At 50.6% G+C, this 25,435-nt stretch overlaps 10 non-coding genes and 1 pseudogene across 10 annotated transcripts; all 11 read left to right on the top strand.

Annotated features, from left to right (window-relative positions):
- Nucleotides 1–2,045: 2,045 nt before the first annotated feature.
- Nucleotides 2,046–2,209, top strand: LOC134982123 (U1 spliceosomal RNA). Its single transcript, XR_010190947.1, has one exon. It is a non-coding gene; the product is annotated as a U1 spliceosomal RNA (small nuclear RNA).
- A 152-nt stretch (nucleotides 2,210–2,361) lies between these two features.
- On the top strand, nucleotides 2,362–2,524 carry LOC134982068 (U1 spliceosomal RNA). Its single transcript, XR_010190902.1, has one exon. It is a non-coding gene; the product is annotated as a U1 spliceosomal RNA (small nuclear RNA).
- A 646-nt stretch (nucleotides 2,525–3,170) lies between these two features.
- On the top strand, nucleotides 3,171–3,334 carry LOC134982130 (U1 spliceosomal RNA). Its single transcript, XR_010190953.1, has one exon. It is a non-coding gene; the product is annotated as a U1 spliceosomal RNA (small nuclear RNA).
- A 152-nt stretch (nucleotides 3,335–3,486) lies between these two features.
- Nucleotides 3,487–3,649, top strand: LOC134982082 (U1 spliceosomal RNA). Its single transcript, XR_010190914.1, has one exon. It is a non-coding gene; the product is annotated as a U1 spliceosomal RNA (small nuclear RNA).
- A 671-nt stretch (nucleotides 3,650–4,320) lies between these two features.
- LOC134982129 (U1 spliceosomal RNA) lies at nucleotides 4,321–4,484 on the top strand. The gene has a single exon (XR_010190952.1). It is a non-coding gene; the product is annotated as a U1 spliceosomal RNA (small nuclear RNA).
- A 152-nt stretch (nucleotides 4,485–4,636) lies between these two features.
- LOC134982097 (U1 spliceosomal RNA) lies at nucleotides 4,637–4,799 on the top strand. The gene has a single exon (XR_010190927.1). It is a non-coding gene; the product is annotated as a U1 spliceosomal RNA (small nuclear RNA).
- A 671-nt stretch (nucleotides 4,800–5,470) lies between these two features.
- On the top strand, nucleotides 5,471–5,634 carry LOC134982131 (U1 spliceosomal RNA). Its single transcript, XR_010190954.1, has one exon. It is a non-coding gene; the product is annotated as a U1 spliceosomal RNA (small nuclear RNA).
- A 152-nt stretch (nucleotides 5,635–5,786) lies between these two features.
- On the top strand, nucleotides 5,787–5,949 carry LOC134982063 (U1 spliceosomal RNA). Its single transcript, XR_010190897.1, has one exon. It is a non-coding gene; the product is annotated as a U1 spliceosomal RNA (small nuclear RNA).
- A 671-nt stretch (nucleotides 5,950–6,620) lies between these two features.
- LOC134982059 (U1 spliceosomal RNA) lies at nucleotides 6,621–6,784 on the top strand. Its single transcript, XR_010190894.1, has one exon. It is a non-coding gene; the product is annotated as a U1 spliceosomal RNA (small nuclear RNA).
- A 152-nt stretch (nucleotides 6,785–6,936) lies between these two features.
- On the top strand, nucleotides 6,937–7,099 carry LOC134982132 (U1 spliceosomal RNA). Its single transcript, XR_010190955.1, has one exon. It is a non-coding gene; the product is annotated as a U1 spliceosomal RNA (small nuclear RNA).
- A 152-nt stretch (nucleotides 7,100–7,251) lies between these two features.
- Nucleotides 7,252–7,393, top strand: LOC134982098 (U1 spliceosomal RNA; annotated as a pseudogene).
- Nucleotides 7,394–25,435: the final 18,042 nt, after the last annotated feature.

The following is a 25,435-nucleotide window of genomic DNA, read 5'->3' as shown; positions in this document are numbered from 1 at the left end:
AGGTGTTAATCAGAGACTTGGCTTTGTGGACACTTTTCAGAGAACAAATTTGTTAGCATAAAAATAAAGCCAGAAAATGAAGAGCTGTTTAATCACTCAATTGGATTTTTCTGCCAGCATATTTTTTTTCTCTGCAACCCACTGCTAAATTGTGCTTCCTAGCTGTTTTTTATAAAATCACTGAATCAAATCTAACTCTGATTACATCAGAGAAGGCCAGGTACCCTACACAATAAGAGTGGGTTTGAAATTTTGACTTGTCTACTTAAATATCACCAAAATCTGATCACAAGGTCAATTACGTCGCTGGGTGGGATTGAACCACCAACCTTTTGGTTAATAGCTGAACACACTAACCGATTGCGCCACAGAGACACTTTGCAAACAGTACATACTGACAAAGGCTAATAAGCATACATCTAGAACGTTTCCTAGAAAAACATTAAAAAATCAATAATCTGGAGAGTTTTTGTAAGATGTTTCTTCCATCAACCAATGAATAAACACATTGGTACTTTCCCATGATGAGTGAGTGCTTCAGGATCTCTTGCACTTACATGTGCAGCAGAGTACTGCAATGGAAGCATGCTGGACCCATAACCCAGAGGTAGGCAGATTGAAACTATCCTTTGCTATATGCATTTTTTTTTTGTTAATTTAAGTAATCAAAACTGGGATTGATATTTTTGCTCTTTTATTTTTACTTAAAGTACAATAACTTTTACCATTTTAATTTGTTTTAATAGTATATTGACAGTATAGTTTTCTTTCAAAAATCCACTTAATTTTCTTTACCCTATTATTAAAATGGTAATTGACAAAAAAAACGACATTGTCACCAGAAGAGCAATACAAAATGTACAAGTGATATATTAAAATCATCTTTCCAGCTTGAATTTCAATGATGCATTGGGGCAACAATTTTGTGAGAAACATCTTCACCCTTAAATAAAGATTTTCGTAATTTCTTACCTGTGTGCTAATTAGATATCACCTTGTTTTCACATTAAACAGACTTCCACATGAGAAAGCAGCAAGGATGCAGTGGCGTTAATGTTTCCTGGTGTCAACCTGTATTATTTCAGTAGACATTGAAATGAGGATGCATCTTGCTGCCTTTCCAATGAAGCAAGTTTAATTTAGTAATAGGTGAAAAACCATCCCTACAAAGGTGTTAATCAGAGACTTGGCTTTGTGGACACTTTTCAGAGAACAAATTTGTTAGCATAAAAATAAAGCCAGAAAATGAAGAGCTGTTTAATCACGCAATTTGATTTTTTTGCCAGCATATTTCTTTTTCTCTGCAACCCACTGCTAAATTGTGCTTCCTAGATGTTTTTATAAAATCACTGAATCAAATCTAACTCTGATTACATCAGAGAAGGCCAGGTACCCTACACCATAACAGGGGGTATGAAATTTGACTTGTCTACTTAAAGATCACCAAAATCTGATAACAAGTTCAATTAGGTCCCTGGGTGGGATTGAACCACCAACCTTTTGGTTAATAGCCGTACATACTAACTGATTGCGCCACAGAGACCCTTTTACTTGCCTTACAGAGCAGCTCTGGAGCTGTTACAGTGCCCAGCTGCTGCAAGAAATCAGCTTGAATGCTTAAGCGGCTGGGGCATAGCCAACATGAGCCCCACACCGAAGGAGGGTGGAGGTGTTTAATGCGAACTAGGGGTCATCCAAGCGCCGCAAAAGGCCGCCATGCCCTGCACACCCCTTTTCTCTTTTCATATGCAGACGAGGGTTGAAGCCAACTTTGACCCACTGCTTGGATGACATCACCATATGCAAATCCATCTGCTGCAGGCCTTCCCCCAGGAATGCTTGCACTAGTTGTTGCATTTGGTTTGTTGTTTGGGGGTGCTTCAGTATTAGGCAGCCTTCTGCCCTCCCATGTTCATCTGAAAATATGTGTTCTCCCTGCAGTTGTTGTCCCCAGATGAGAGTTCCCTTGTGCTGCCTCAGTTGAATCTCCTTTACTTGACAGAGATGTGCCTGAGCAGCGGCCCTCCCCAGCTCTATCCCAAATCATACTTATTTTGCATAGGAGATACCATGGTCATGAAGATTGTTCTCCCAGGGTGAGGTTCATTCATTGCATTCTGGGTATGCTGACCCCTATGATTTCCCCAAATGTGGGAAACTCGACTGCATTATTTGTGGTAGTGGGGGACTGTGTTTGTGCTTTCCTCTGGTCAGCTCTGGTAAAAGTCAGATTTCTTTGTCTCAGATCTTCCTCTAGCCTTGTTCTTTTTTCTAGAGTTCCCTTGCGCTGCCTCAGTTGGATCTCCTTCACTTGACAGGGGGGTACCCGAGCAGCAACCCTCCCCAGCTCTAGCCCAACTCCTACTTACCTGCCAGGTGAGATACTATGATCATGAAGGTGCTTCTCCCAGGGCAAGGCTCACCCATTGCACTCTGGGTGTGCTGCTCCTGCGATTTCCCCAAATGTGGGAAACTTGACTGCATAATTTGTGTTTCCCCTGGTCGGCTCTCGTATAATTCAGATCTCTTTGTCTCAGGTCTCTCTCCAGCCTAGTTTGCTGTCTGTTTCCACTTCTCTTTTCTTGAGCCGCTCCCTTCTATGCAGTTGCGCACTATCCTGACCTCTCCCGTCTGCTTACTTTGTGCCTTCCAACGCACAATGCATACTACAGGTAGTGCTGCAGGGCCCACACCCTTTTACATGCTTTACAGAGCAACTCTGGAGCTGTTACAGTGCCCAGCTGCTGCAAGAAATCATCTTGAATGCTTCAGGGGCTGGGGCATAGCCAACATGAGCCCCACACCGAAGGAGGGGTCATCCAAGCGCCACAAAAGGACACCATGCCCTGCACATCCCTTTTTTCTTTTCATATGCAGACGAGGGTTGAAGCCAACTTTGACCCACTGCTTGGATGACATCACCATATGCAAATCAATCTGCTGCAGGCCTTCCCCCAGGAATGCTTGCACTAGTTGTTGCATTTGGTTTGTTGTTTGGGGGTGCTTCAGTATTAGGCAGCCTTCTGCCCTCCCATGTTCATCTGAAAATATGTGTTCTCCCTGCAGTTGTTGTCCCCAGATGAGAGTTCCCTTGTGCTGCCTCAGTTGAATCTCCTTTACTTGACAGAGATGTGCCTGAGCAGCGGCCCTCCCCAGCCCTATCCCAAATCATACTTATTTTGCATAGGAGATACCATGGTCATGAAGATTGTTCTCCCAGGGTGAGGTTCATTCATTGCATTCTGGGTATGCTGACCCCTGTGATTTCCCCAAATGTGGGAAACTCGACTGCATTATTTGTGGTAGTGGGGGACTGTGTTTGTGCTTTCTTCTGGTCAACTCTGGTAAAAATCAGATTTCTTTGTCTCAGATCTTCCTCTAGCCTTGTTCCTCTTTCGAGAGTTCCCTTGTGCTGCCTCAGTTGGATCTCCTACACTTGACAGGGGGGTACCCGAGCAGCGACCCTCCCCAGCTCTAGCCCAACTCATACTTACCTGCCAGGTGAGAAACTATGATCATGTAGGTGCTTCTCCCAGGGCAAGGCTCACCCATTGCACTCTGGGTGTGCTGCCCCTGTGATTTCCCCAAATGTGGGAAACTTGACTGCATAATTTGTGTTTCCCCTGGTCGTCTCTCGTATAATTCAGATCTCTTTGTCTCAGGTCTCTCTCCAGCCTAGTTTGCTGTCTGTTTCCACTTCTCTTTTCTTGAGCCGCTCCCTTCTATGCCCTTGCGCACTATCCTGACTTCTCCCGTCTGCTTACTTTGTGCCTTCCAACACACAATGCAAACTACAGGTAGTGCTGCAGGGCCAACACCCTTTTACTTGCCTCACAGAGCAGCTCTGGAGCTGTTACAGTACCCAGCTGCTGCAAGAAATCAGCTTGAATGCTTCAGGGGCTGGGGCATTGCCAACATGAGCCCCACACCGAAGGAGGGTGGAGATGTTTAATGTGAACTAAGGGTCACCCAAGCGCCGCAAAAGGCCGCCATGCCCTGCATGCCCCTTTTCTCTTTTCATATGCAGACGAGGGTTGAAGCCAACTTTGACCCACTGCTTGGATGGCATTACCATATGCAAATCAATCTGCTGCAGGCCTTCCCCCAGGAATGCTTGCACTAGTTGTTGCATTTGGTTTGTTGTTTGGGGGTGCTTCAGTATTAGGCAGCCTTCTGCCCTCCCATGTTCATCTGAAAATATGTGTTCTCCCTGCAGTTGTTGTCCCCAGATGAGAGTTCCCTTGTGCTGCCTCAGTTGAATCTCCTTTACTTGACAGAGATGTGCCTGAGCAGCGGCCCTCCCCAGCCCTATCCCAAATCATACTTATTTTGCATAGGAGATACCATGGTCATGAAGATTGTTCTCCCAGGGTGAGGTTCATTCATTGCATTCTGGGTATGCTGACCCCTGTGATTTCCCCAAATGTGGGAAACTCGACTGCATTATTTGTGGTAGTGGGGGACTGTGTTTGTGCTTTCTTCTGGTCAACTCTGGTAAAAATCAGATTTCTTTGTCTCAGATCTTCCTCTAGCCTTGTTCCTCTTTCGAGAGTTCCCTTGTGCTGCCTCAGTTGGATCTCCTTCACTTGACAGGGGGGTACCCGAGCAGCGACCCTCCCCAGCTCTAGCCCAACTCCTACTTACCTGCCAGGTGAGATACTATGATCATGTAGGTGCTTCTCCCAGGGCAAGGCTCACCCATTGCACTCTGGGTGTGCTGCCCCTGTGATTTCCCCAAATGTGGGAAACTTGACTGCATAATTTGTGTTTCCCCTGGTCGTCTCTCGTATAATTCAGATCTCTTTGTCTCAGGTCTCTCTCCAGCCTAGTTTGCTGTCTGTTTCCACTTCTCTTTTCTTGAGCCGCTCCCTTCTATGCCCTTGCGCACTATCCTGACTTCTCCCGTCTGCTTACTTTGTGCCTTCCAACACACAATGCAAACTACAGGTAGTGCTGCAGGGCCCACACCCTTTTACTTGCCTCACAGAGCAGCTCTGGAGCTGTTACAGTACCCAGCTGCTGCAAGAAATCAGCTTGAATGCTTCAGGGGCTGGGGCATTGCCAACATGAGCCCCACACCGAAGGAGGGTGGAGATGTTTAATGCAAACTAAGGGTCACCCAAGCGCCGCAAAAGGCCGCCATGCCCTGCACGCCCCTTTTCTCTTTTCATATGCAGACGAGGGTTGAAGCCAACTTTGACCCACTGCTTGGATGGCATTACCATATGCAAATCAATCTGCTGCAGGCCTTCCCCCAGGAATGCTTGCACTAGTTGTTGCATTTGGTTTGTTGTTTGGGGGTGCTTCAGTATTAGGCAGCCTTCTGCCCTCCCATGTTCATCTGAAAATATGTGTTCTCCCTGCAGTTGTTGTCCCCAGATGAGAGTTCCCTTGTGCTGCCTCAGTTGAATCTCCTTTACTTGACAGAGATGTGCCTGAGCAGCGGCCCTCCCCAGCCCTATCCCAAATCATACTTATTTTGCATAGGAGATACCATGGTCATGAAGATTGTTCTCCCAGGGTGAGGTTCATTCATTGCATTCTGGGTATGCTGACCCCTGTGATTTCCCCAAATGTGGGAAACTCGACTGCATTATTTGTGGTAGTGGGGGACTGTGTTTGTGCTTTTCTCTGCTCAGCTCTGGTAAAAGTCAGATTTCTTTGTCTCAGATCTTCCTCTAGCCTTGTTCTTCTTTCGAGAGTTCCCTTGTGCTGCCTCAGTTGGATCTCCTTCACTTGACAGGGGGGTGCCCGAGCAGCGACCCTCCCCAGCTCTAGCCCAACTCCTACTTACCTGCCAGGTGAGATACTATGATCAGGAAGGTGCTTCTCCCAGGGCAAGGCTCACCCATTGCACTCTGGGTGTGCTGCTCCTGCGATTTCCCCAAATGTGGGAAACTTGACTGCATAATTTGTGTTTCCTCTGGTCGGCTCTCGTATAATTCAGATCTCTTTGTCCCAGGTCTTTCTCCAGCCTAGTTTGCTGTCTGTTTCCACTTCTCTTTTCTTGAGCCGCTCCCTTCTATGCCCTTGCGCACTATCCTGACCTCTCCCGTCTGCTTACTTTGTGCCTTCCAATGCACAATGCATACTACAGGTAGTGCTGCAGGGCCCACACCCTTTTACATGCTTTACAGAACAGCTCTGGAGCTGTTACAGTGCCCAGCTGCTGCAAGAAATCATCTTGAATGCTTCAGGGGCTGGGGAATAGCCAACATGAGCCCCACACCGAAGGAGGGTGGAGATGTTTAATGCGAATTAAGGGTCATCCAAGCGCCACAAAAGGACGCCATGTCCTGCACATCCCTTTTTTCTTTTCATATGCAGACGAGGGTTGAAGCCAACTTTGACCCACTGCTTGGATGACATCACCATATGCAAATCCATCTGCTGCAGGCCTTCCCCCAGGAATGCTTGTACTAGTTGTTGCATTTGGTTTGTTGTTTGGGGGTGCTTCAGTATTAGGCAGCCTTCTGCCCTCCCATGTTCATCTGAAAATATGTGTTCTCCCAGCAGTTGTTGTCCCCAGATGAGAGTTCCCTTGTGCTGCCTCAGTTGAATCGCCTTTACTTGACAGAGATGTGCCTGAGCAGCGGCCCTCCCCAGCCCTATCCCAAATCATACTTATTTTGCATAGGAGATATCATGGTCATGAAGATTGTTCTCCCAGGGTGAGGTTCATTCATTGCATTCTGGGTATGATGACCCCTGTGATTTCCCCAAATGTGGGAAACTCGACTGCATTATTTGTGGTAGAGGGGGACTGTGTTTGTGCTTTCCTCTGGTCAGCTCTGGTAAAAGTCAGATTTCTTTGTCTCAGATCTTCCTCTAGCCTTGTTCTTCTTTCGAGAGTTCCCTTGTGCTGCCTCAGTTGGATCTCCTTCACTTGACAGGGGGGTGCCTGAGCAGCGACCCTCCCCAGCTCTAGCTCAACTCCTACTTACCTGCCAGGTGAGAAACTATGATCAGGAAGGTGCTTCTCCCAGGGCAAGGCTCACCCATTGCACTCTGGGTGTGCTGCCCCTGTGATTTCCCCAAATGTGGGAAACTTGACTGCATTATTTGTGGTAGTGGGGGACTGTGTTTGTGCTTTCTTCTGGTCAACTCTGGTAAAAATCAGATTTCTTTGTCTCAGATCTTCCTCTAGCCTTGTTCCTCTTTCGAGAGTTCCCTTGTGCTGCCTCAGTTGGATCTCCTTCACTTGACAGGGGGGTACCCGAGCAGCGACCCTCCCCAGCTCTAGCCCAACTCCTACTTACCTGCCAGGTGAGATACTATGATCATGTAGGTGCTTCTCCCAGGGCAAGGCTCACCCATTGCACTCTGGGTGTGCTGCCCCTGTGATTTCCCCAAATGTGGGAAACTTGACTGCATAATTTGTGTTTCCCCTGGCCGTCTCTCGTATAATTCAGATCTCTTTGTCTCAGGTCTCTCTCCAGCCTAGTTTGCTGTCTGTTTCCACTTCTCTTTTCTTGAGCCGCTCCCTTCTATGCCCTTGCGCACTATCCTGACTTCTCCCGTCTGCTTACTTTGTTCCTTCCAACACACAATGCAAACTACAGGTAGTGCTGCAGGGCCCACACCCTTTTACTTGCCTCACAGAGCAGCTCTGGAGCTGTTACAGTACCCAGCTGCTGCAAGAAATCAGCTTGAATGCTTCAGGGGCTGGGGCATTGCCAACATGAGCCCCACACCGAAGGAGGGTGGGGGTGTTTAATGCGAACTAAGGGTCATCTTGAACTTGAACCATTTTATATACGTGTTCAAAGATTTAAAATGGGTCTCACCGAACCGTCCGGTTTCGGTACCACAAACATTGTGGAATAGTAACCCCTTCCTTGTTGAAGGAGGGGTACCTTGACTATCACCTGCTGCAAATACAGCTTGTGAATTTGCCTCTATCACAGCCTCCCTGTCCAAGGGAGATGTTGGCAAGGCAGATTTTAGGAAACGGCGAGGGGGAGACGTCTCGAATTCCAGCTTGAATCCCTGAGACACTACTTGTAGAATCCAGGGATCCACCTGTGAGCAAGCCCACTGATTGCTGAAGCACTTGAGACGGGCCCCCACCGCACCTGGCTCCACCAGTGGAGCCCCAGCGTCATGCTGTGGACTTAGCGGAAGCGGGGGAGGACTTTTGTTCCTGGGAACTGGCTGTATATATATATATATATGCACACACACTCATGTATATACATGTATACACAAATACACGTATGTACATGTTTATGTATGTATAATACACTGAGTACATTATATTTATGAATTAATTGCTTCCCGATTCTGCAGCAGCATCATCAGCACCATCAGTGTTACTCACAGTCACTTCACACTGACTGCTGCACAACACATCACTTAATTTCCGGGCCGCCCGCCACCTGGTGAAGAGACATGGGAGATGAAGGACCAGCAGTGCCACGTTGAGCGGAAGTATTGTGATTTAGTTACCCACACACTCCTTGTGACACCTGCTCCCCGTCTGCCCTCCCACCCGCCGCCTGCCATCCGGAACCCGCACTGACAAGTAAGTCTCAGCAGAATGTGTCTGCCGGCGGCTCCCAGTCCCCCCTAGAGGAACACTGCCAGTGGTGTGGCAGCCGCGGCACACTAGGACTGAGAGACCGCAGCGGGAGGAAAGCACCGGTGGGCGGGAGGAGAGCATAGGCGGACATCACCACGTCACATTGCAAGGTGACACCAGTCCCCCCAGTGAGGCCGCCGACGAATGCACTCAGCATAGTATTAGCAGCAGGCAGAGGGGGGGCGGGCGCAGCGGTGGTGGGAGGTACGGAAATGAGCTACAGGCTAGGCTCCACCGATCACACACTCAGCGATCACTGTGCCACAGCAAGTGTAGCGTGCAGCGGTGCTGGACATTAGGGAGTGCCTGTGCGCACCAGGCACCCCCTGTACGCACGCCTATGCGCTACCACCCCCCATATGCCACACTACATCACTATGCTATAGCCCTCCCATATGCTGCACTTCATAGTTACACTATACCCCCCATACAACATACTACATCACCACAGTACACTACTCACAATAAAATTAAAACATCCCAGTTCCTCATTCTTAATGAGCTCACGTGAGTTCTCTCCCCAACGGAGCTCCAGACCAAGTAACAATGAAGACACCAGCAGCGTGTAGGGGGCAGGCCTGGTCCACTTGTCAGGAGAGAGCAGTCACTGGAGGGTAAGAAGGGGACGGGGCCTAGTCCTACAGACGGGAGAGAGCACAGACAGGAGAGAGCAAGGTACAGGGGTAGAAGGGGACGGCTGATGTGAAGAAGGGGGCGGGGCCTATTCTTGCATCCTTTCAAAATTCGACTTTTTAAAATTCGACATTTGACAAATTCGACTTTTCTGCAATGGTACAAATGCGGCAATTCAACAAAAGTATATTCAATTGAAGTTTGTAAATTCGACAACAGTGCTTTTAAACAGTAAATTCGTCATTTTCAATCCGCCACACTTTGCAGGCGGAATCTAATAAAAAATAATATTTTTTGGGGGTAATAGCATATCTATTTATATTAGAAGGGATTAGGTACTTGGTTTGTCTTTTTTGGAGGCACAAGTATTATTTATATATTTTTTAAAAGATTATTATTATTATTTTTTTTTTTTTAAATGGAATGTGAAAAACCCGGAAAAGAAAAATTGCGTGGGGTCCCCCCTCCAAAGCATAACCAGCCTCGGGCTCTTCGATCCGGTCCTGGTTCTAAAAATCCGGGGGAAAAACGGACAGGGGATCCCCCGTATTTTTAAAACCAGCTCCGGGCTCTGCGCCTGGTGCTGGTGCAAAAAATACGGGGGACAAAAAGAGTAGGGTCCCCCATTATTTTTACACCAGCATCGGGCTCCACTAGCTGGACAGATAATGCCACAGCCGGGGGTCACTTTTATACAGTGCCCTGCGGCCGTCGCATTAAATATCCAACTAGTCACCCCTGGCCGGGGTACCCTGGGGGAGTGGGGACCCCTTCAATCAAGGGGTCCCCCCCCAGCCACCCAAGGGCCAGGGGTGAAGCCCGAGGCTGTCCCCCCCATCCAAGGGCTGCGGATGGGAGGCTGATAGCCTTGAGAAAATTGAAAGAATATTGTTTTTTCCAGTAGTACTACAAGTCCCAGCAAGCCTCCCCCGCAATCTGGTACTTTGAGAACCACAAGTACCAGCATGCGGGAGAAAAACGTGCCCGCTGGTACCTGTAGTTCTACTGGGGGAAAAATACCCAAATAAAAACAGGACACAGACACCGTGAAAGTATAACTTTATTTCACACCTGCCGACACACACATACTTACCTATGTTGACACGAAGCAGTCGGTCCTCTTCTCCAAGTAGAATCCACGGGTACCTGAAAATAAAAGATAATTATACTCACCTGATCCAGGTTCCAGATTAACTCCACGTACTTGGCAAAACAACAAACCGAACACCCGGACCAGACGGACTGAAAGGGGTCCCATGTTTACACATGGGACCCCTTTCCACGAATGCAGACATCCGAATCTCGCGGGTATCCGACAGCGGGATGATGACGTTCGGGCGCGCTCGGGTTAGCCGAGCAAGGCGGGAAGGTTCGAACCTGCCTCGGACCCATGTAAAATGGGTGAAGTTCGGGGGGTCCGGATTCCGACGAACCGAACCCACTCATCACTAGTATGTACGTGTGTGTCAGGTGCCGTGCGCGTACGTACGTGTGTGTCAGGTGTCGTGCGTGTACGTGTGTGTGTGTGTGTGTCAGGTGGCGCGTACCTACATGTGTGTATGTCAGGTGCTGTGCATGTGTGTACGTACACGCGTGTATGTGTCAGGTGCCGCGTGTGTGTGTGTGTGTGTGTGCCAGTGTGCCAGGAGCCACGCGTGTACATGCGTGAGGGTGTCAGGAGCCGCACGTATACGTACATACGTGTAGGTTTCAGGTGCCGCGCGTATACATACGTGTGTGTGTCAGGAGCCGAGCGCGTACGTACATGTGTGTGTGTCAGGAGCAACGCGCGTGTGTGTCAGGAGCCACACGTGTGCATACGTGTGTGTGTCAGGTGCCACACATGTACGTACGTGTGTGTGTGTGTGTTTGTGTCAGGTGCCGCGCGTGTACGTGTGTGTGTCAAGTGCCGCGTGTGTACGTACGTATGTGTGTGCCTGGAGCCGCGCGTGTACATACATGTGTGTGTGTGTGTCTCAGGTGCTGTACGTGTATGTGTGTGTCTCAGGTGCTGCACGTGTATATGTGTGTATTTCAGGTGCTGCATTTGTATGTGTCAGCTGCCACGTGGGTGTCAGGTGTTGAGCGTGTATGTGTTTGTGTCAGCTGTCGCATCTGTATGTGTGTGACTGTCAGGTGCTGCGCGTGTATGTGTGTTTCAGGTGCTGTTCATGTATGTGGGAGTGGCAGGTGCTGCATGTGTATATATGTGTGAGTGGCAGGTGCTGCGTGTGTATACGAGTGTGTGTGAGGTGCTGCGAGTGTATGTGTGTGTTAGGTGCTCTGAGTGTATATGATTGTGTGTCAGGTGCTGTGCGTGTGTGCGTTAAATGCCACATGTATATATGTGTGTCAGGTGCTGCGTGTGTGTGTGTGTGTGTGTGTGTGTGTGTGTCAGGTGCTGCATGTTTGTATGTGTGTGTGTGTGTGTGTCAGGTGCTGCATGTCTGTATGTGTGTGTGTGTCAGGCGCTGCATGTCTGTGTGTGTGTGTGTGTGTGTCAGGTGCTGCATGTATGTATATGTGTGTGGGTGTGTCAGGTGATGCATGTCTGTGTGTGGGTGTGTCAGGTGATGCATGTGTGTGTGTGTGTGTGTGGGTGTGTCAGGTGCTGCATGTCTGTGTGTGTGTGTGTGTGGGTGTGTGTGTCTGTCAGGTGCTGCATGTGTGTGTCAGGTGCTGCATGTCTGCGTGTGTGTGTGTCAGGCGCTGTATGTCTGCGTGTGTGTGTCAGGCGCTGCATATCTGTGTCAGGTGCTGTGTGTGTGTGTGTGTGTGTGCGTGTCTGTCAGGTGCTGCGTGTCTGCGTGTGTGTCAGGCGCTGCGTGTCTGCGTGTGTGTCAGGCGCTGCGTGTCTGCGTGTGTCAGGCGCTGCGTGTCTGCGTGCGTGTCAGGCGCTGCGTGTGTGTCAGGCGCTGCGTGTGTGTCAGGCGCTGCGTGTGTGTCAGGCGCTGCGTGTCTGCGTGTGTGTCAGGCGCTGCGTGTGTGTCAGGCGCTGCGTGTCTGCGTGTGTGTCAGGCGCTGCGTGTCTGCGTGTGTGTCAGGCGCTGCGTGTGTGTCAGGCTCTGCGTGTGTCAGGCGCTGCGTGTGTGTCAGGCGCTGCGTGTCTGCGTGTGTGTCAGGCGCTGCGTGTCTGCGTGTGTGTCAGGCGCTGCGTGTCTGCGTGTGTGTCAGGCGCTGCGTGTCTGCGTGTTTGTGTGTCAGGTGCTGCGTGTGTGTGTCAGGTGCTGCGTGTGTGTGTGTCAGATGCTGCGTGTCTGCGTGTGTGTTAGGTGCTGCGTGTGAGTATGTCAGGTGCTGCTTGTGTCAGGAGCATGTGAGTGTCAGGTGCGTGTGTGTGTCAGGCGCTGCGTGTGTCAGGCGCTGCGTGTGTCAGGAGCTGCCTGTGCGTGTGCGTGTGTGTCAGGCGCTGCCTGTGTGTCAGGCGCTGCGTGTCTGTGTGTGTCAGGCGCTGCGTGTCTGTGTGTGTCAGGCGCTGCGTGTCTGTGTGTGTCAGGCGCTGCGTGTGTGCCAGGCGCTGCCTGTGCGTGTGTGCCAGGCGCTGCCTGTGCGTGTGTGTCAGGTGCCGCGTGTCTGTCAGGCGCCGCGTGTCTGTCAGGCGCCGCGTGTGCGTCAGGCGCCGCGTGTGCGTCAGGCGCCGCGTGTCTATGTGCGTCAGGCGCCGCGTGTGTGCGTGTGTGTCAGGTCCGTGTGAGTGTCAGGTGCTGCGTCTGTGTGTGCGTGTGTCAGGTGCTGCGTGTGTGTCAGGTGCTGCGTGTGAGTGTATGCGCGTGTGTCAGGTCCGTGTTAGTGTCAGGTGCTGTGTGTGTGTGTGTCAGGTGCTGTGTGTGTGCGTGTGTGTCAGGTGCTGTGTGTGTGTGTGTGTGTGTGTGTGTGTGTCAGGTGCTGTGTGTGTGCGTGTGTCAGGCGCTGCATATTAGTATGCGTGTCAGGCGTTGCATGTCTGTGTGTGTGTCAGGCGCTGCGTGTCTGGGGGGGGTGGCCGGACACACAGCAGAGAGGGGGTGGGGGTGGCTGGACACACAGCAGAGAGGGGAGGGTGACCGGACACACGGCAGGGAGGGGAGGGGGTGGCCGAACACAGCAGGAAGAGGGGGGAGTTGCCGAACACACAGCAGGGGAGGGGAGGGGATGGTGGCTAGACAAACAGCAGGGGAGGGGAGGGGGGGGAGGGTAGGCCGGACACACAGCAGGTGAGGGGGGGGGGTGGCTGGACACACAGCAGGGAGGGGGGGTAGGCAGGACACACAGCAGGGGAGGGGAGGGTGGCCGGACAAACAGCAGGGAGAGAGGGGGGGGTAGGCCGGACACACAGCAGGGGAGGGGGGGTGGCTGGACACACAGCAGGTGAGGGGGGGCTGGACACACAGCAGGTGAGGGGGGGGGGGCTGGACACACAGCAGGTGAGGGGGGGGGCCTGGACACACAGCAGGTGAGGGGGGGGGCTGGACACACAGCAGGTGAGGGGGGGGGCTGGACACACAGCCGGTGGGGGGGGGGGGCTGGACACGCAGCAGGTGAGTGGGGGGGGGCTGGACACGCAGCAGGTGAGGGGGGGTAGGCCGGACACACAGCAGGGGAGGGGAGGGTGGCCGGACACACAGCAGGGGAGGGGAGGGTGGCCGGACACACAGCAGGGGAGGGGAGGGTGGCCGGACAAACAGCAGGGGAGGGGAGGGTGGCCGGACAAACAGCAGGGAGGGGGGGGGTAGGCCGGACACACAGCAGGGAGGGGGGGGGGGTAGGCCGCCGGACACACAGCAGGGGAGGGGAGGGTGGCCGGACAAACAGCAGGGAGGGGGGGGTAGGCCGGACACACAGCAGGTGAGGGGGGGGGTGGCTGGACACACAGCAGGTGAGGGGGGGGTCTGGACACACAGCAGGGAGGGGGGGGGTAGGCCGGACAAACAGCAGGGAGGGGGGGGGGTAGGCCGGACACACAGCAGGGAGGGGGGGGGCTGGACACAGCAGGGGGGGGGGTAGGCCAGACACACAGCAGGTGAGGGGGGGGGTGGCTGGACACACAGCAGGGAGGGGGGGGGTAGGCCGGACACACAGCAGGTGAGGGGGGGGGCTGGACACACAGCAGGTGAGGGGGGGGGGCTGGACACACAGCAGGTGAGGGGGGGGGTAGGCCGGACACACAGCAGGTGAGGGGGGGGGTGGCTGGACACACAGCAGGGAGGGAAGGGGGTAGGGGGGTGGCCTTATTATAATAACCGTGTGGGGGAGGAGTCTGCGGCGGTGGGTGAATGAGATGTGGGGGCAGGCTGCTAAGGGTGCAGGGGACTCTACTCATGGTTTTGGTAGACATAAGGATGCCTAATTACAAGTTCCCGTTTAGCCACTGCATCAAGCTACCTGAGGTTTGCAATTCAGGATTGTCATTACCAATTTCAGACGTTGCCGTTTGGTCTGTCCACGGCTCCGAGGATTTTCACCAGGGTGATGGTGGAAATGATGGTTCTCCTTCGCAAGCAAGGAGTCACAATTATGCCGTACTTGGATGATCTCCTGATAAAGGCGAGATCCAGGGACCAGTTGGTGCAAAACATCTACTCTCCCTGACAGTTCTTCAACAACATGGTTGGCTCCTAAACTTGCCAAAATCGCAGTTGGTCCCAATGACGCGGTTGTTGTTTCTGGGAGTCATACTGGACACAGAAGAGGCTTTCTTCCAGTGGAAAGGCTATGGAGTTCCAGAGTCTGGTCAAACAAATTCGGAAACCAGCAAGAGTGTTAATCCATCAATGCATTCTGTTGCTGGGGAAGATGGTTGCGGCCTACGAGGCCATTCAGTTTGGCAGGTTCCATGCCAGAGTGTTCCAGTGGGACCTGTTGGACAAGTGGTCCGGATCCCACCTACACATGCACCGGAGGATAATCCTGTCTTCCAAGACCAGAATCTTACTCCATTGGTGGCTGCACAGTTCTCACCTCCTAGAGGGGCGATGGTTCGGGATCCAGGACTGGATCCTAGGGACCATGGATGCAACCCTCCGAGGCTGGGGAGCAGTCACACAGGGGGAAAACATCCAAGGAAGATGGTCAAGTCAGGAAAGTTTTCTCCACATAAATGTTCTGGAGTTAAGGGCCATTTAATAACTGCAGACACAGTACGCACTGGGACGGGTGCCCAGCATCCTCTACGGACTAAGAGAAAAGGATTTACCGGTAGGTATTAAAATCCTATTTTCTCTAACGTCCTAGAGGATGCTGGGGACTCCGTAAGGACCATGGGGATAGATAGGCTCCGCAGGAGACATGGGTACTTTAAGAAAGACTTTAGTTCTGGGTGTGCACTGGCTCCTCCCTCTATGCCCCTCCTCCAGACCTCAGTTTGATACTGTGCCCAGTGGAGACTGGGTGCTTTTCAGGAGCTCTCCTGAGCTTTCTGACAGAAAGTATTTTGTTAGGTTTTTAATTTTCAGGGAGCACTGCTGGCAACAGACTCCCTCATCGAGGGACTGAGGGGAGAGAAGCAGCCCTACTCTCTGAGTTGCAAGGTCCAGCTTCTTAGGCTACTGGACACCATTAGCTCCAGAGGGATTGGTACGCAGGATCTCACCCTCGCCGTCCGTCCCAGAGCCGCGCCTCCGTCCCCCTTGCAGAGCCGGAAGATAGAAGCCGGGTGAGTATGAGAAGAAAAGAAGACTTCAGAGGCGGCAGAAGACTTCATGATCTTCACTGAAGTAACGCACAGCACTGCAGCTGTGCGCCATTGCTCCCATACACCTCACACACTCCGGTCACTGTAAGGGTGCAGGGCGCAGGGGGGGGGGGGCACCCTGGGCAGCAATATAAACCTTTTTTTGGCAAAAATATAACACATATACAGCGGGGCACTGTATATATGTATGAGCCCCCGCCAATTTTACAGTTTAAGCGGGACAGAAGCCTGCCGCCGAGGGTGCGGGGCTTCTCCCTCAGCACTCACCAGCGCCATTTTTTCTCCACAGCACCGCTGAGAGGAAGCTCCCCGGACTCTCCCCTGCTTATACCACGGTAGACAAGAGAGTTGAAAAGAGGGGGGGGGCACATAATTTGGCGCAAATTACATACAGCAGTACTACTGGGCAAACATTAAGTTACTGTGTATTCCTGGGTTATATAGCGCTGGGGTGTGTGCTGGCATACTCTCTCTCTGTCTCTCCAAAGGGCCTTGTGGGTAAACTGTCTTCAGAAAAAGCATTCCCTGTGTGTGTGGTGTGTCCGTACACGTGTGTCGACATGTCTGAGGAAGAAGGCTATATTAGAGAGGAGCAGGAGCAAATGAATGTGGTGTCTCCGCCGACAGCTGATTGGATGGATATGTGGAATGTTTTAAATGCTAGTGTAAACTCATTGCACAAAAGATTAGACAAGGCTGAAGCTTTGGGACAGTCAGGGTCTCAACCCATGCCTGATCCTATGTTGCAGGGACTGTCAGGGTCTCATAAGCGCCCACTATCCCAGATTGTTGACACAGATACAGACACGGATTCTGACTCCAGTGTCGATTACGATGATGCAAAGTTACAGCCAAAATTGGCAAAATCCATTCGATATATGATTATGGCAATAAAAGATGTTTTGCACATCAGAGAGGAACCCCCTGTCCCTGACAAGAGGGTACATATGTACAAGGTGAAAAAGCCTGAGGAAACCTTTGAGGGGGTCACACGAGCTGAACGAGATATGTGAAAAAGCTTGGGAATCTCCAGATAAAAGACTGCAGATTTCCAAAAGGATTCTTATGGCGTATCTTTCCCATCAATGGATAGGTTACGATGGGAATCCTCCCCTAGGGTGGACAAAGCATTAACACGCTTATCCAAGAAGGTAGCCCTCCCGTCCCAGTATACGGCTACCCTCAAAGAGTCTGCTGACCGCAAACAGGAGATTACCCTGAAGTCCATTTATACACATTCAGGTACCTTACTCAGACCGGCAATTGCGTCGGCCTGGGTGTGTAGTGCTGTAGCGGCATGGACAGATACCTTATCTGAGGGGATGGATACCCTAGATAAGGATACTATTTTATTGACCCTGGGGCATATAAGAGATGCTGTCCTATATATGTGTGTATGCAAACTACAGGTGGTGCTGCAGGGCTCACACCCTTTTACTTGTCTTGTAAAGCAACTCTGGAGCTGTTTCTGGGTCCAGCTGCTGCAAGAAATCAGCTTGAATGCTTCAGGGGCTGGGGCATGGCCAACATGAGCCCACACTGATGGGGGGTGGGGGTGTATAAAGCGATTTAGGGGTCATCCAAGCGCAACCCCACAAAGGCCGCCATGCCCTGCGTGACCCTTTTCTCTTTTCATATGCAGACGAGGGTTGCAGCCAACTATGCCCACTGCTTGGATGACATCACTATATGCAAATCCATCTGCTGCAGGCCTTCCCCCAGGAATGCTTGCAGTAGTTGTTGCATTTGGTTTGTTGTTTGGGGGTGCTTCAGTATTAGGAAGCCTTCTGCCCTCCCACATTCGTCTGAAAATGTGTTCTCCTTGCAGTTGTTGTTCCCAGATGAGAGTTCCCTTGTGCTTCCTCAGTTGAATCTCCTTAACTTGACAGGGGTGTGCCCGTGCAGCCGCCCTCCACAGCCCTATCCCAACACATACTTATCTTGCATATGAGATCTCTTGATCATGAAGATAGTTCTCACAGGGTGAGGTTCATCCATTACATTTTAAAGTAGGAAGGTACAAATTACATATTCAAATTACATATATGTGCTGGATTCAAATGTTTCCCCCCTTCCTTTCTCAATTGTGCCCATCAGCAGCTATTCTAATGTTGCTGCCAATGGGTGTGACGCATTCATTTCTTCTGTGGGGTACACTGGACTCCACAAGGATTCACATTGTATATGTACACCAGAGTAGGATCTTGATCTGAGGCACCAACAGGCTCAAAGCTTTTGACTGTTCCCAAGATGCTCAGCGCCCCCTCCTCTATAACCTCGCTTCCATGAACAGGGAGCTCAGTTTGTAGTTGGTGCCTTCAGTAGCAGGCCACTTAACAGGGGGCTGCCTCAGGCAGCCTATTCTTAGCTATTAATTTTGGCAAGAAAAGAAGAACTTTTTTTTATAAGAATCTACAAGGGCTGCAGCAGGCTAGGTCTAATAGACCTCTTTACTGCAGCTCCATCACTCCCAGTGGCGCAGTATACTCCCGTGCCCCGGTTGCTGGGTCACTGCAGCGGAGGCTCCGGTTTCTTCCTAAGGTCAGTCACACACACACACCGCCCTCCGGGATCACGAGGCCGCTGATGGGGGCGGGCCGTGTGCGCACTGGCGTGGACACTGATTACTGGGCAGCCGCTCCACTAGCCACCAGGGACAGTTAAGGAGCACAGCTCTGGGGTTTTTTCTCCTATATTAACCCCATTTTGTACTACCCGCAGTGCATTGTGATAGGTAATGGGGCCTGATTCAGGTTGGATCGCAATCCAACTGCAAAAACTGCGAAGAGCATACGCCTACATTTTCTGCGGCACCCCGCAGATAATGCGATCACCTCTGCCTGTGAATCGGTGAAGGGGGGGGGGGGGGGTCAACAACACTCCATTTCCAAGTCGGAGATGGAGCGGTGCGGGGGCACGGTTTCAAAATGGGGTCGGCAACGGAGAAACAGGAGGCGTGGTCAGAGCAGCTGCATGACATCACATGGGCCGGACTCTGCCAGTGGAGCCCCAGCGTCATGAGGTAGATTTTGTAGAGGCCGGGGAGGACTTCTGTTCCTGGGAACTAGCTGTGTTGTGCAGCTTTATTCCTCTGCCCCTACCTCTGGCAAGAAAGGACGCACCTCGCACTTTCTTGTTTCTTTGTGACCGAAAGGACTGCATTTGATAATGCGGAGCTTTCTTATGCTGTGAGGGAACATAAGGTAAAAAATTTGATTTTCCAACTGTAGCTGTGCGTGTTAATGCTTTGTCCATCCTACGGGAGGATTTCCATCGTAACCTATCCGTTGATGGAATAGGATACGCCATAAGAATCCTTTTGGAAATCTGCAGTCTTTTATCTGGAGATTCCCAAGCTTTTTCACATAACTCGTTCAGCTCGTGTGACCCCCTCAAAGGTTACCTCAGGCTTCTTTCCCTTGTACATATGTACCCTCTTGTCAGGGACAGGGGGTTCCTCTGTGATGTGCAAAACATCTTTTATTGCCATAATCATATATCGAATGGATTTTGCCAATTTTGGCTGTAACTTTGCATCATCGTAATCGACACTGGAGTCAGAATCCGTGTCGGTATCTGTGTCAACAATCTGGGATAGTGGGCGCTTATGAGACCCTGACAGTCCCTGCAACATAGGATCAGGCATGGGTTGAGTCCCTGACTGTCCCAAAGCTTCAGCCTTGTCTAATCTTTTGTACAATGAGTTTACACTAGCATTTAAAACATTCCACATATCCATCCAATCAGGTGTCAGCGGAGACACCACATTCATTTGCTCCCGCTCCTCTCTAATATAGCCTTCTTCCTCAGACATGTCGACACACGTGTACCGACACACCACACACACAGGGAATACTTTTTCTGAAGACAGTTTCCCCACAAGGCCCTTTGGAGAGACAGAGAGAGAGTATGCCAGCACACTCCCCAGCGCTATATAACCAAGGAATAACACAGTAACTTAATGTTTGTCCAGTAGCGCTGCTGTATGTAATTTGCGCCGAATTATGTGCCCCCCCTCTCTTTTCAACCCTCTTCTCTACCGTGGTATAAGCAGGGGAGAGTCCGGGGAGCTTCCTCTCAGCGGTGCTGTGGAGAAAAAATGGCGCTGGTGAGTGCTGAGGGAGAAGCCCCGCCCCCTCGGTGGCGGGCTTCTGTCCCGCTTAAACTGTAAAATTGGTGGGGGCTCATACATATATACAGTGCCCAGCTGTATATATGTTATATTTTTGCCAAAAAGAGGTTTATATTGCTGCCCAGGGCGCCCCCCCTGCGCCCTGCACCCTTACAGTGACCGGAGTATGTGAGGTGTATGGGAGCAATGGCGCACAGCTGCAGTGCTGTACGCTACCTCAGTGAAGATCATGAACTCTGTGGAGCCCGTCTATCCCCATGGTCCTTACGGAGTCCCCAGCATCCTCTAGGACGTTAGAGAAACTAGGATTTAATACCTACCGGTAAATCCTTTTCTCTTAGTCTGTTGAGGATGCTGGGCACCCGTCCCAGTGTGTACTGTGTCTGCAGTTATTAAATGGCCCTTAACTCCAGAACATTTATGTGGAGACAACTTTCCTGACTTGACCATCTTCCTTGGACGTTTTCCCCCTGTGTGACTGCTCCCCAGCCTCGGAGGGTTGCATCTGTGGTCCCTAGGATCCAGTCCTGGATCCCGAACCATCGCCCCTCTAGGAGGTGAGAACTGTGCAGCCACCAATGGAGTGAGATTCTGGTCTTGGAAGACAGGATTATCCTCCGGTGCATGTGTAGGTGGGATCCGGACCAATTGTCCAACAGGTCCCACTGGAACACTCTGGCATGGAACCTGCCAAACTGAATGGCCTCGTAGGCCACAACCATCTTCCCCAGCAACTGAATGCATTGATGGATTAACACTCTTGCTGGTTTCAGAATTTGTTTGACCAGACTCTGGATCTCCATAGCCTTTCCACTGGAAGAAAACCTCTTCTGTGTCCAGTATGTGTTATGATTCCAGCACTCTGGTCAGAGAAGATCTTATGGCAATGATCGGAGCACTGGAACGGAATGCTGGGGAAGGGAGCAGGACAGGAAAATAGCCCCTGGCGCCCTAACTCTGTTGTCTCACCCGTGTTGTCAGAAATCCCCTGCGAGACTATGGTTTCTTGAGCCCTTGGCAGCCGCGTTTGAAGGGCGGATTATGTCTGCCCAACTTCGATGCCCCCCGGTCTTAATGAGAGACAAAGGGAAACCCGAGACAGGGTGATAACAAGGGGCCCTCTAACTAAACAACCAGGCCAGGGGATAAGCAAACTCAAAACTATAATATGTGCGGAGAAACCGCCAGGAAAAAGGACAACCAAAATATCCACTTGTCCAATTCTCCTACCCGGCACCGCCGAGTACCAGAGAGGACTTGTGGAAGCGGAACCCTCCGCAAATGCTCCAAACACAAAATATAAAAGGTAAAGCAGCTGAGCCGCAACACACGGCAGAGCCGCAACTCACGAACACCACTGGATATAAAACGGTGATCAGTCAGGACTCCAGGGAACCAAACGACCTCTTGGGATGAGATGACAACTCCCGAATACCGGACTTCTGCGGACTGGAATGACCGGATACAGCTGGACTGGAAACAGACTCTCAGCAAACAAAGGCAGCATGCAGGAAGCTATTACCGGCATCTGTGAGAAGCCCTGGGAGTGTATTTAACAAGGAGTCCTCCAATCAGCTGCTAATGGCTGATTAGAATAAATGCCGTGCAGCTGCCTTGCTGCACGGCCAGAGAGCAGGTGAATATCTTAATTTCCTAAAGCCTAGCAACGGGGAACGCGGTCCGCCAGTGGCGTCCCCATTGCTAGGGTCCGTGCGGCTCAGCGCGCCCGGCGTCTAGCGTTGCTAGGGAGCCGGCGGCTGTACGTGCACGGCATCTCTAGTTGCTAGGCGCCGGGCCGCGCAGACCATCAAGCGGACCCCGGCGCCTAACAGTACCCCCCCCCTTGAGGAGGGGTCAAGGAACCCCTAAAGCCAGGTTTCTGAGGAAATTCCCGAAAAAATGCCCTCTTGAGCCTCGGGGCATGAAGATCCTTATCCAGGACCCAAGACCTTTCCTCCGGACCATAGCCTTTCCAGTGAACCAGAAAATACAGCCGATCCCGGGACAATTTGGAATCGAGAACCTTCTCTACCAAGAACTCCTGTTGTCCCTGTACATCCACTGGAGATCTACCCTGAGAGATCTTCCGAGGAAATCTACTGGAAGAAACATATTGTTTCAACAGGGAACAATGAAACGTATTTCCAATCCTGAGAGATCTTGGTAAACGTAACCGAAAGGCAACTGGGTTGACTCTTTTAATAATAAGAAATGGCCCAATAAATTTTGGTCCCAGTCTAGCTGAGGATTGTCGAAGCCTGATGTTGCGAGTCGACAACCACACCCTATCTCCCACCTTAAAAGTGCAAGGACGTCGGAGCCTGTCAGAAAATTTCTTCTCTCGAAAGGCCGCTTTTCTGAGAGCAAGGTGCACCTTTTTCCAAATGGCTCTGAGATGGGAGGTTAAGGTAAGCGAGGAGACTGAGGAATGATGAAAAAAAGAATTAGCTCTGGGGTGAAAACCAAAAACTGAAAAGAATGGAGACTCTTTAGTGGAGGAATGACAAGAATTATTGTAAGCAAATTCAGCCAACGGAAGAAACTCGGACCAATCATTCTGGAGTTTGGCTGAATACAAGCGCAAATATTGTTTCAATGATTGGTTAACTCGTTCGGTTTGCCCGTTGGATTGTGGGTGGTAACCGGATGTTAACGACAATTTCATCTTCAATGAGGCACAAAAACATTTCCAGAATTGTGCGATGAATTGTGGACCCCGATCAGAAACAATATCAGTAGGCAACCCATGAAGCCTGAATACATGGCGGAGAAACAAAACTGCCAACCCTTGGGCAGAAGGCAATCGGGGAAGAGCAATACAATGAGCCATTTTACTAAAACGGTCCACTACCACCCATATGACTCGGAATCCGGCTGAAAGGGGAAGGTCAACCACAAAATCCATGGAAATATGAGACCACGGCCTGAGAGGAACATTTAAGGGCATAAGTTGCCCGATGGGCAAGGAACGGGGAACCTTATGCTGTGCACAAACCTGACATGAATAAACAAATTCCTTGACGTCTTTAGAAAGACCAGGCCACCATACTGAGCGAGAGACTAACTCCAATGTCTTAGAGACTCCTGGATGCCCTGAAACTTTGTTATCATGGAATTCCGTTAAAACAGTAACTCTCAAAAACTCAGGGACGTAAAGACGACCAGCAGGAGTAATTCTAGGAGCTTGGTGTTGAAGCTGTTTTAACTGGGTAAATAAATCTTGTGTGAGGCCCGCCCAGATGACCGAAGATGGAAGTATGGGGGTAACAGGATTGTTATTGTGAACCGGAAGAAAGCTATGTGACAGGGCATCAGCCTTAGTATTCTTGGAACCAGGCCTGAAAGTGATTATAAATTTGAAACGCGTAAAAAATAATGCCCAACGTGCCTGCCGGGCATTAAGCCGCTTAGCCGATTCAATGTATTGCAGGTTCTTATGGTCAGTCAATACCGAAATAGTATGTTTTGCTCCCTCCTGCCAATGCCTCCACTCCTCGAAAGCCCATTTTACCGCCAGTAACTCCCGATTACCAACGTCATAGTTGGATTCAGCGGAGGAGAATTTCCTGGACATAAAGGCACAAGGATGTAACTCCAGAGACTCCGGATCCTTTTGAGAAAGGATAGCCCCCACTCCAACCTCCGAGGCATCAACCTCCACCACAAAGGGCAATTCCGGATTAGGATGTCTGAGGACTGGAGCCGAGACAAAGGCTTGTTTCAAGGCCCGGAAGGACAACTCAGCTTCACGCGACCAGTTGGTAGGATCCGCTCCTTTCTTTGTCAGAGCTACAATGGGAGCAACCAGGTCAGAAAAAGAATGAATGAACCTCCTATAATAATTCGCAAACCCTAAAAAACGCTTAATTGCTTTTAAATTGGTGGGTTGCGCCCAACTAAGGATGGCCTGGAGTTTCTTTGGTTCCATGGAAAATCCCTGAGGGGAAATTATGTACCCTAAAAAAGATACTTCCGTGACATGAAACTCACACTTCTCCAGCTTGGCATATAAATTATTCTCACATAACTTTTGAAGAACCAGACGCACCTGGGTAACATGTTGTTCCATTGATTTAGAAAAAATCAGGATGTCGTCTAAGTAAACGACCACGAATTTCCCTAGGAAGTCACGGAGCACATCGTTAATGAGGTCTTGAAAAACTGCCGGAGCATTGGACAGGCCGAACGGCATCACCAGGTATTCGTAGTAACCCGACTGAGTACTGAAGGCCGTTTTCCACTCATCTCCAGATTTAATTCGGATGAGGTTGTACGCTTCTCTAAGGTCAATTTTAGAAAAAATCACAGCAGAACGTAACTGATCAAAGAGTACAGAAATCAACGGCAAAGGATAGGTGTTTTTAACTGAGATCTTATTCAGGGCTCTAAAATCAATGCAAGGTCTAAGCGAGCCATCCTTTTTCTCCACAAAGAAGAAGCCTGCACTTAAAGGAGATTTTGATGGTCTAATAAATCCTTTCTCAAGGCTCTCCTTTACATAATCATTCATAGCCGCAGTTTCTGGCCCGGATAATGCATATAATCTTCCCTTTGGCAATGCGGCACCAGGAATTAACTCAATAGCACAATCATAAGGCCGATGGGGAGGCAGAATGTCCGCATTGCCTTTGGAGAAAACATCAGCAAACTCCTGGTATTCCACCGGAATGAGTTCTGGAATGATAGCTGCTACTCTGACTGGAAACGTGATACATTCCTTATCACAAAAAGTACCCCAATGTGAAATCTCCCCCGACCGCCAATCAATGGTGGGATTATGAAAGGCCAGCCAAGGGTGACCCAGAACAACTGGAACTGCTGGGCAATGTGTAAGAAAGAACTTGATTTTCTCGGAATGTAGAGCTCCTACTGTAAGTAGTACAGGGGGTGTACGGAGAGAAATAATCCCATTAGACAGCGGACTCCCATCTAAGCCATGCATGGTGACACACCTACCCAAAGGTAACTGAGGAATGCCTAAGGCCTTAGCCCAAGTTAAATCCATAAAGTTTCCTGCAGCTCCACTGTCAACAAAAGCCGACACCGAAGAACTGAGGCTGCCAAAGGAAACTTTAACTGGGACTAAAAGGGAGTTATTCGAGGAGATAAGCTGCAGACCTAGGTGAACCCCCTCACAATTCACCTGGTCAAAGCGTTTCCCGACTTGTTCGGACAATTACGAGCAAAATGTCCCTTACCCCCACAGTACAGACAAAGACCAGAATTTTGCCTTCTGGCTCTTTCTTCAGGAGACAGCCGGGAGAGACCCATCTGCATGGTCTCCTCTACGTCTTCAGGAATGGAATATACACACGGACTTGACCTTACAGGTGCTCCTTTTTCAGCCCTCCGCTCTCTGAGACGACGATCAATCTCAATAGAAAGCTCCATGAGTTTATCGAGAGTCTCAGGAGCGGGG

This window comes from Pseudophryne corroboree, assembly GCF_028390025.1.
Source record: "Pseudophryne corroboree isolate aPseCor3 chromosome 11 unlocalized genomic scaffold, aPseCor3.hap2 SUPER_11_unloc_2, whole genome shotgun sequence".
Taxonomy (NCBI): domain Eukaryota; kingdom Metazoa; phylum Chordata; class Amphibia; order Anura; family Myobatrachidae; genus Pseudophryne; species Pseudophryne corroboree.
Note: the sequence above shows the minus strand (reverse complement) of the source record. Positions and strands in the feature narration are given on the sequence as shown.